The following is an 11485-nucleotide window of genomic DNA, read 5'->3' as shown; positions in this document are numbered from 1 at the left end:
ATGTTTAATCAATCTAGGGAATGCGGGCAACGCATGGGCTTCTGATAGGCATCACATGGATTATTAATTAAGCAGAGAGGAGAACTGACCAGCTGGCAACTCTTCAGCCTAAGAAAACCACGAGACCGATTCCCCAGGTTCACTACCCACTTACCCTCCTCCCACAGCCCCCAGCTCCTAGAGAACAGCCAGACACCCCTTGCAAGCCGCATGGGACGCTCCCACTTCAAGCCCAAGCCACCCCTGCCTGCCATGAGAGTGTGCAGAAACACAGGAAAGCCAGCCCTACTTGGAAACCTCAGTAATTACTATGGGAACCTGTCGGATGCCAGGAGGCTGGGAAGACAGCTTAATTAAGTGCAACATCTGACAGTTCTGATTGGGAAATTGAGGACACAGTAAGAGGGTGCCATTCAGGCAACAATCTGTTCCTTTTGTTAAGACACAGGGAGGGCCTCTTCTTTTGCCTACAACAAACAGGAGGGCTGTAATTACACAATGTCAAACTGCAGCTGAGCGTGCTATTTTAGATTTCATATTTTCCTGAAGAATTTTACAACCAAAAAGATGAAGTGCCTCCCCACTTGAACGGTGGCTGTATTTAAGGTACTTGTGATCCTATAACACTCTACAGTCCTAATTCCACTTCTCACGGCGAAGAGGGGGTAGCAAGCCAAAATCTGGTGGTTCACACCGCATGTAGCGATAGAAGACTTGTGTGTTAGTTTCCCAGAGTTGCCATAACAAATGGGTGGCTTAAACAACAGAAATGTATTGCCTCACTGTTCCGAAGGCTTGGAAGTCCAAGGTCAAGGTGTTGGCACTTGGTTCTTTCTAAGGGCTGTGAGGGAGAATCTTCTCCATGCCTCTCATCTAGCTCATGGTAGTTTGCTGGCAATCTCTGACATTCCTCAGCTCGTAGATGCCATCAGCCCAATCTCTGCCTGTTTCATATGGCATTCTCGCTATATGTGTGTCTATCTCTGTGTTCAAATTTCCCTTTTACAAGGGTACAGTCATATTGGATTAAAGCCCACCCTAATGACTCATCCTAACTTGAACATCTTCAAAGACCCTATTTCCAACAAAGGTACATTCAACAGGTACTGGGCATTAGGACTTCAACATCTTTTAGACGGACACCATTCAACCCACGCCACTTTGGTTCCAATAAAATCTCATGAGGATGCCCTCTGCGGGAAACAAGACAAACGGAGACACACACACACCTTCTCTAATTGACATGAGGGTGCTGAGTTCCCACCACCCCCTCAGCACCGCCCCCATCCAGTAGTCTCCAGAGGTCTCTGTAGGGTGTAGCTTAACTTTCCCCAGTTTTAGGGCAACTCAGAGGAAGGGGAGCTGGAAGGGTTTTCCCTTTTTTGTTTTGTTGTTTTAATGAGCACGTGTCAAAAATTTATTTCATCATTAATACGAGCGAGAACCGTAAGGTGTTAACAACCAGATCAAGAGCATTCAAAGAGCACACACAGCAAGGCAGTTGGAATGCTGAGATGAATTTACAAATAAATGCAAACGTAGCCAACATCCACAGTGCAATAACCAACTGCATCTCCACTGGACAAACTTCATTTGCATCTCTATGGGCAAGGATCATTTGCATTACTATCACTTTTCTACAAAGGGACAAAAAAGCTTCAAAGCAATGAAAGATGCAGATAACCAGAAAGGGTGCCAGACAAGACACCCAGTCATCTTTTTTGCCCATTTCTAATTCTTTCACATTTTTTTTTCCTGGCAGGATATATGCCTCCTAGGTGCTAGGGCCACCTGCTTATATGTCATCCATCATTTAAGGCATTTATATCCATGAGGGCAGTGGCGGGAGGGTCTACTGGGGGGAAGGAAGTGTTCTTCGGGAACTTTTAGGATGGCCCCTCCTCTCCACCTCACCCACGGTTGCTCCCAAGACCCTGACCACAGAGAACTGAATTTCTCAGTGGTCACAGGGCTTCCTCAGCTCCTCCTGGGAGACCAGGCTCTCTCGAAATCAGCACCAAGCTTTCCTGTCCCATCCTTTGCCCTCACTACCAAGTCCTTCATTGCCTGCCCTTGGCCCCACTAATTTTTCTCTCCTTTTCCAGCATACACTCCAGGGGTCAACTCAGCCCTGGCCAGGCATTCACATGGGCCACTTCCCTAAACTGGGAAGACCATCAGTCTCAAGATCAACCTGTCTGCCCTCTCTGTTGTGGTTCCCAACCACTTTGAGACTTGGAGATAAAAGGCTGAGACTAGAGACGTACATTTCTCTAGTTCACTTAGTGGCTATGTGACCCCAAATGACATAATTTCCCTAAGCTCTAATTTCCACCATCCACAATCTCAGAATTTCTGTGTGTATAAATGAGTGTAGCAAATGCTGCAGTCTTCCGTCCAGATCCCCTCCATGATCTAGGAATGGGGCACCCGTTCCCCCAGTTCACAGTACAGCCCCTCCCTGGAGCCAGCCCCATGCCAAAGGGAGCTGCCTCACCCCCCGGATATGACCTACCCCTACCCACACCCCCACCAGGAGCAGCCGGCTTACAACTCCCAGGCCACGTGGGGATACAAAGCCTCAGCCCTCTTGCCTCAATGTGGAACATCTCTGGAGGGCCCCCTCAGTTTCAGCGCTCCCTGTGGGATCAGCTGGGGTCTCCATTGCAACTAAATCACCGTTCAACTTCTCCTTCTGCCCAGCCATGCCTCTTTCGCTCCCTTACGGGTATGTTCCCAAGGGACTATCCAATAAATTTTTCTCAGGAAGGCCTCAGAGTCTCAGCGTCTCCTTGGGAACACGATCCAGCAACAATGAGACAATGCTGAGCATACGGTAGCAGCTCAAATATGCCACTAGCAAGCTATGTGACCCCCTCAAGTTACTTCTCTCCTCACAAACTCACGGTTGCATGCTGACACAGTTATGAGAAAAAAGGCAGGGCAGCCTTGGTAACTTGGCTAAAAAGTGGACGGTGGGGCGGGAAGGCGGTGGGGTGCTGGTTTTCTGCCTGCTCCAGTGGAAATTCCACACAGCAGGGTGAGGGCAGGGCCAGGTAAGTGCTGAGATTGTTTCCTTCCACATCCTGCCAGCCTCCTGAAAGTGATACTCCTGGGAAAGGCAGACATCTTAACAGTGTTACATTCTCCTGCAGGTCGGCGTGGTCCTTGACCGGGCCCCCTACATCTCAGATAAGGGCTGGGATCCTGTCAGTCAGCCACACAGCAACAGCCACATGGGGGATGAAGTTTCAGTTGCTTTTGGGGTCACCGCTTCTCGCTCAGCCATGCCCAGAAGCAGAAGTGCCTGGTGCAGCCTGAACCCCTTGCCTAGGGCACAGTGTGGTCTCTGAAACTCACCTTTCTCACTCCTGCTGGAGATTGAGAGGGACTTTGGGGACCCCAGAGCCCACACACACTGGTAGAACTGTACTACACACACACACACACACACACACACACACACACACACACTTCCCACCACTACCTGACTGACATTCTTGCCACTTCATTCCCAAGAAAACACACACAATTCAAGCTTATGTAGATTTTGTATTGCTTGCAAGACCTTGGACAAATAAAATGTTCTGAGGCTCAGTTTTTTCACCTCTAAAATGGGGGTGAGTATTAATGTGAGTACCAAAAGTTGCTATAATAAGTAAACTCCAAAACTCTCACTGGCTTCACATAGTAAACATGTATTCGTTGCTTGTTTGAAGTTCAAAATGGGTATCACGGAGTGGTGGTTGTCCTCCAGGATGTGATTCAAAAGTCAGACTCCTCTGGGGAGCCTGGGTGGCTCAGTGGGTTAAGCATCTGACTTCGGCCCAGGTCATGGTCTCACGGTTTGTGAGTTTGAGCCCCACATCGGGCTCTGTGCTGACAGCTCAGAGCCTGGAGCCTGCTTCGGTTTCTGTGTCTCCCTCTCTCTCGGCCCCTCCCCTGCTCATGCTCTGTCTCTCTCTCAAAAATAAATAAACATTTAAGAAATTTTTTTAAAAGTCAGACTCCTTCTAGCGTATAGTTCCATGCTTGCCTTCACAAGACAGAGAAGGAGAAAAGAACATGGAGGGTCAGAGTTGAGGGAGGAGTGTGTAGGCCAGGCCTAGAAGTAACAAATAACACCTTCACTAACGCCTTTGACCAACACTCAAAACTCAGTCATATCACCATCCTTAACTGCAAATGAGTCTGGGAAAAAGAGGTTAGCTGTGTGCCCACAAGGAGAAGCCAGCCAGTCCCTGCCGCAGGATGACAACCTTACAGGATTATTGTGAGATTAATAAAATAAGCATTCCAGGTGCACAGTGAGTGTTCAATAGCTATTACGTGTTGCGGTTATTAACATCCACAAGGGCAACTCAACAGGTCTCTGAGAAGTTGCTGAGGATGCTGCGTCAGACATGGGTCCTGGACCAGGGGTGTTGATTTTTGTCTTGCCTGGGCCTAAACACCACCCATGACAGGCTCACGGTGATGAACTCAAGCTCACATTTCTGCTGACTCCCCTTGTGGGAAGGAGGGGAGGTGAACGTTAATTCTGACTCAGGAGGAGGCAAGAAATAGTGGGTGCTTCAACTGCAGTTCAAATTCTCCCCACCTACCATACTGTGATCAGTTTTTCTCCCTAAATTCCTAGAAGGTGAACATGACTTGGAACCACAAGAATTTATTGCCCTTCCAAGGTCTCCCAGTCAAGCTATGGGAAGAATGTGTGTTCTCCTGCGACTTTGACACCGGCCCACTCCTTGAAAAATAACAACCTTGGCTTTGTATTTCTAGAGGTATAGCTGCCTCTTTTCTTCCTTATTCTAAAAGGTCTCTATGATATCCCAAATACCTCTGCCTAAGACATTTGGGGAAAGGCCCCATGATCACATTTCTTCTCTGACCTCCAAGGTTCTCTCTCTTTTTTTTTTTTTAACGTTTATTTATTTTTGAGACAGAGAGAGACAGAGCATGAATGGGGGAGGGTCAGAGAGAGAGGGAGACACAGAACCAAAACAGGCTCCAGGCTCTGAGCAGTCAGCACAGAGCCCAACGCAGGGCTCGAACTCACGGACCGCGAGATCATGACCTGAGCTGAAGTCGGACGTTTAACCAACCGAGCCACCCAGGCGCCCCTCCAAGTTTCTCTCTTAATAGAACAGAGGAGAGGAGTTGTATTAATGCCAACAAATGGGGGAAAGACAAAACACCATTATTTTTTTTACCTCCCAACTGCTACATCCCCCACACACACGCGTGTGCATGTGTGAGTGCACACGCACAAGCAACAATAACAACCCTCAGATGCACCTGTCATTTTGGTTGGGGCACAGGCAGGAAGCAGGAAATGGGGAAAAAAGGGAAGTGGGGGGAAAGGCAGATGCACTATAAGATTTGGGAGCAAAAGGCAAGTAAAAGTTCTACAGAGCTACACATGCTGGGAATTGTTGCCCTGACTCGAAATAACTTTATCTCTAATGATCTAGCTTTCTTACAAGATAAGCGCCTTGCAGCAAATAAATATTTTTTTCAAGTTGAAGATGCAGAAAAGCAGAGAATTAAATGATTTGGTAATGAAACACAGCAGTCTTTTGGAAAATATTGGTTCACTGGCTTATGCAGATTTTCCAAATGTTGGCTCTTTTCATTATACAATATCAGAAAATCTCATTTGTTAATATTACCACAAATCTCATTGGAAAATTCTTGAAGGACTGAGAAGCTGTCAAGCTCACAGCGGCCAGAAACAAGTTTTCCAAAATTCAAATTTTTGGCTGAAAATGTGTATTTTTATCACTGCTAACAAATACTGTCAGTTGTCCTCCGTAAAGAGACAGGCTCATTTTATTCATTTCCAGGAAAATATTCCCCAGACACCCTAGTCTGAATAACCCCGGCTTGTCTACTAGTCTTTCTTTTCCATAAAAAGGGGTGTGGGGGGGGGGGATTAAATGAGATCTTAACACACAAGTGCTTTTAAAAAAGACAACCATGGCATCTCAGAATGTAGCAAAGTACTTTATACACACTTCATTCCTTAGGATATGTATTTTTTAAGATGTTTTTCAATTTTTTTAGGTTTTTTTCTTTAATTTTTTTTTCAACGTTTATTTATTTTTTTGGGACAGAAAGAGACAGAGCATGAACGGGGGAGGGGCAGAGAGAGAAGGAGACACAGAATCGGAAACAGGCTCCAGGCTCCGAGCTATCAGCCCAGAGCCTGACGCGGGGCTCGAACTCACAGACCGCGAGATCGTGACCTGGCTGAAGTCGGACGCTTAACCGACTGCGCCACCCAGGCGCCCCAGGTTTTTTTCTTTATTTCGAGGGAAAGAGAGAGCATGCACAAGTGGGGGAGGGGCAGAGAGAGAGGGAGAGAGAATCCCAAGCAAGCTCCACACTATCAGCACACAGCCAGACATGGGCTGGATCTCACAAACTGTGAGATCATGACCTGAGCCGAGATCAAGTCCGACACTCAACTGGCTGAGCCACCCAGGCGCTGCAAAGATGTTTCTTATTTTTAAGTAACCTCGATACCCAATGTGGGGCTCAAACGCACAACCCTGAGATCAAGAGTCACGTGTTCCACTGACTGAGCCAGCCAGGCGCCCCCTAGTCAGGATATATTTTAAATATGTGTACGTAAGGGCCAAGATCTAATAAAATTAATCACTTTTATCATTTCCTTAAGTCACTCCTAAGTGAAACTGGTATTTATTTTTCCACTTCAAACGAGCCGGCAGGGCAGGGTGCAATGACACTGACAGTCCAGCAGCTTTATGCACCACTGGTTAACGCCATCAGCGCAAATGTCGATACCGTGAAAAAGGCAAAGAACATCGTAATGTTGTTGTGAAAATAGTCTTGATTCTGAGGACCCCCTGGAAGAATCATGGGGACTTTTAGGGATCCCCAGACCATACTTTTGAACAGCTGCTATGGATCAAGCAGGAGTCTCTGCCTCATCGGCCACCAACCCCAACTCCTCCAGCACAACCACCACCTCCCAGACACTGAAATAGCCGGTTATAGGACTGGTATGTACCCTTAATACATACTTTTACTGTATGGACCATAACCATGGAAAATCTATATGGTTTTTTGCTGTTGTTATTTTTACGTTTGGATAAATATCACGCTCCGCATGTCATTTTGTGGTGTGCTGTTTTCGGGCAATAGTGTATTTTTGAGCTTCGCCCAAATTGATTCAAAGAGATCTAGTCAACTCTTAACGGTACAGAATTCCACAAGGTGTATTATTTTATCCATTCCTCTGTTTTATTTATCCATCCCTCTATTTGAAAGTTTTTCTTTTTCTTCTGGGAAGATTAGTCTTATTTTGTTTCCATTTTAAGCAGTGCGTTTTGAATTGTATCTTGGGATGCTCCACACACATGAAAAGCTGTATATAACATGCATGTGATGTAAAGAATAACACACGAAAGGAGGCCCAAGGACAAGGGTGTTCTCGTCCCGATGAAGGAGACTCCTATTTGGCTGGGACTCGTGCAGACTGGCCAGGGTGAGTCAGGTTTGGTTTCTCACCCCAGAGTTTGGCAAGGCTTCAGGTACCCCATGAAGACATGAAAAGACATCATTCTTGAAGGCTAAGATGAAACTTGCTATTTTACTCGGGGACAAGGACCCCCCCCCTTTTCCGGGACTGAAAGATACACAAAGTTTCCTTGTTCCCCTAAAGCAGGACTCAGGTTGGAAAGACTGGTCATTGTCCACTGTTTGCTCTCAGCACAAGACAGAACAATGAATTTTTTTAATGTCTTTAACGTCACTGTTGTCCCCAGGTTATACTGTGACAAAACAAGTGATTGCCTTTTTTGGCAATAATGTGAAATTTCAGCATTTTTAGCTTGAAAAGGCGATTACTATGTAAGTAGTTATTAATTGTTTTCAGACAATTAAAAATGTGGGGATGGGGGCGACTTGGTGGCTCAGTCGGTTGGGCGTCCAACTCTTGATTTTGGCTCAGGTCATGATCTTGCGGTTCGTGGAATCCAGCCCCACGTCAGGCTCCGTGCTGACAGTGCGGGGCTGCTTGGTATCCTCTCTTTCCCTCCCTCTCTCTCTGCCCCTCCTCCACTTCTGAGTTGGAGTTGAGGTTCAGAGGGATGAACATGGCCTCTGGGGTGGTTCAGAGATGAGTGCAACTTGCAACTCTATCACGCAGCAGTCGTGTGATGTTGAGCAGGTCACTTGGGGCCCCTGCACATGACTTTCTGCATTTGTCCAAGGGGCACCTTCCTCACACCTTCACTGTGTCACACAAGACAATGTGGGCAGTGTGTGGGCATAGAGTGCACAATAAATAACAGCCATTGATGCTCATTCGTCAGGCATGAGAATTCTCTCAGAACTTTCTGACATGTTATTTTAATTACCAGAATTATGGATTTGACTTGAATCTACGATTCTGAGAAATTTTATAAATACAGCCTGACTTCATGCCTCCTTGGACTGCCACTCAAACCATGCTTTCCGCAATTTGCTTCCAGCCAGCCACCCCACAGAACCTTTCTTCCCATAGACGCCATGGCCTTCACATGGCTGAACCGAGTGGCACGTCCCTGCCCTCATTGTATCTGACCTTTCCACAGCACTGACATCACTGGCGACTTCCCGATTCTTGAGACTCTGTCCTCCTTGGCTCCTGTGACCCTCATTTCTCCTGGCTTTCCCCAGCTCCCAGGCAACAACATCCTTCGTGGACACCTCGGAACTGGCAGTGTGCCGTGGGCTTGGCCTCCAGGCCTCATCTCTTCTCACTTTTCATTTCTCTCCCTGAGTGATCTCGTTTGCTCTCACATATAGATAAGACCCATATCTCCATCTCCAGACCTGGCCTCTCTCTGAACTTCTGATTCTGTTTTCTGACTCTAATGAATTCCTCCGCATTGCAGTCCTCAGGTATCTCGAAGTCAACATACCCAAAATTCACCATCCCATGGGCCTTCATCCCAAATTTGTGCTCCTTCTGCAGAACCCACCTTGGTGAATTCCCTACCACCATCTGCTAAGTTATCTAACTCAGAAACATTAGTACAAGCCTACGAGCATCACGAGTCACCAGCTCTATAAATCCTGCTTTCCTTTAAAAAGAAAAAATATACCTGTGTTCTGAACTCTCCAGTCAGTTCTCACCTGCTTCATTCAAGCCCCTTCTAGCTGACCTCTCTGTCTCTAGACTAGTGTCTTTCCACTACGTGTATCCAGGATGTGTGTCCAATGTGTATCCTGGATGATCTTTCTAAAACAGTCACACACACATAGAGTTGACCCACAGATTGCCAACTATTTGTGACCATATGATTCATCAGCCAAACAGACACTTTGGATAGTAATAGGTATGCTATGAACAATTGTACTAACACAGCAAATAAACCCTAACTCTCTGCCAGGTACTGCACTAAGTGTTCTATATACCCAAAACACTTATCAGGTAACTACTATTCCTATCCACTTAAGATGAGGAAATTAAGGCTTACAGAGGGTAAGTGGTTTGTTCATGAACACACAGCTTGAATCCCACAGTTTGAATGCGTGAGATTCAAACTCAGCACCACCTGACTCTAGAGCTCATACTCCTTTTTTTTCTTTTTCTTTTTTTTGTTTATTTATTTATTTTGAGAGAAACAGAGAGCATGAGTGGGGGAGAGGCAGAGAGAGAGAATCCCAAGCAGGCTCCACACTGTCAGTGCAGAGGAACCCCATTCTGGGCTTGAACCCAAGAACTGTGAGATCATGATCTGAGCTGAAATCAAGAGTTGGATAACCAACTGAGCCACCCAGACACCCTTATTTTTTATTTTTTTAATTGAAGCCTACTTGACACACTGTTATATTAGTTTCAGGCATACAATATAGTGATTCTGTAAGTCTATATACTATGGCGCTCATACCCTTAACCTCTTCCCTATACTGATCATCATCATCCTCTCATTAAAAAAAAAAAAAATGTGTTAGGCCTCCCTACTGATTTCATAACAAAGTTTTCGTGGTCTGACACGACCCCGACTTCTCTCTGGCCACTTCTTCACAGGCGCCCCTCACTGCAGCTGGGCACAACCAACTCACTTTCTCACCTCAGTGCACGTGCTCTCTGTTTTCCCACAACTTCCTTATCTAATTCCTCATAATCCATCAAACTCAAATAGTCATCTCTCCAGGTTAGCTGCCTCTCCAGTGGGTTCCCTCGCCATCCTGTGCATGAATAAGTCACAGTGTGAATTACACTATAATTTCTATATCCCCCACTCGTAGAGTTCACTCTATTATCTTCTTCAAACTATTGTAACCCAGTGCTTTGTTTAGTTGCCTTCAAATGTTCCCGTTTCCTGATATGTGTATTTAAAACTATAAGTTTCCCTCTAAATGTTGCTTTGGCTGTGCCTCATGAATTTTGACATATATTGATCCCTTTAACCCAAAGATTTGGGGGCCTCTCTTTGGTTTTGGTTGTTTATTGTTTGTTGGTTTCCAGGAAATGGAAAATGTTTAACTTTTATTATTAGCAATTTTTAATTTTGTTACATGATTACAGAACATAGTATGCATGATATTGACTCTTTGGAATAAATTAGACCTTTTTCTATGGCCTAGAACATGGCCAATTTTAATAAACATACAACGTATGATCAACATATACATATTCTATGTGTTGGAGACGAAATGTGGTATGTATCTATTTCTTCAGGCTTCTTAGTTATGTTGGTTCTTCTGTGTCTTTACATATTTTAAGTCAGCTCTGTCAGAGCTGTTTTAAAATTTCTAATGACCTTATACAAAATTAAAAGGTTTTTATCTGCTCTTTACAGTTAGTGGGTCCCTAATGAACCGGGCTTTCATCCCTTGTTGTTTTTAGATTCCAATTAAACTTGTTTGTAGAATAGACAAATAATTAAAGATGTACTGTCTTCCACGACTTAATATTGTCTTCCAATAGGGTCGTGTTGAAGTTGGTGGCTTGCACCCCAGCATTTAGTACAGGTACTGGATACAGTACAGTTTGTAGTTGAATAAGTGAAGATACTGCCATGACCTTCTTGATATCTGGAACTCATCTCATTACAAACAAGTCATTTAGAACACAGCTCAACTAAACTTTAGCTCTGACTCAACATGCCCTGGCCACTCCAGTGCCACTCCACTACAGGAGAAGGGTTACAGAGTGGACAGAACCCAGGGCCCATGTAAGAGAAGGTGCTCGTCCTTCAGCTTCATTAACTCAGTGGCAACTGTTTCATCTGTGAAAGTTCTTCCTCATGACATAGCTATTTGGTTTTAGCTTCATGCCAGGACCACCAGGGAAGTGAGTCAGGATTGACTGACTGATTGACTGACTGGGGAGGATAGGAGAGGGTCCACGTCAGGACTTATTATCTCAAATCTCCAGCTGAGAATCTGAAGGACTGGATCATACCACAGGGTCACACAGTTAATAATAGAGAATGATAGGTAATGACAGAAAAGCCCAGTCTGG

Source organism: Lynx rufus, unplaced genomic scaffold (genome assembly GCF_022079265.1).
Source record: "Lynx rufus isolate CCGP_SWC_20201006 ecotype Redwood Valley unplaced genomic scaffold, mLynRuf1.p SCAF_10, whole genome shotgun sequence".
Lineage (NCBI taxonomy): Eukaryota > Metazoa > Chordata > Mammalia > Carnivora > Felidae > Lynx > Lynx rufus.
The sequence above is the reverse complement of the archived record's forward strand: the minus strand, read 5'-3'. Positions refer to the sequence as shown.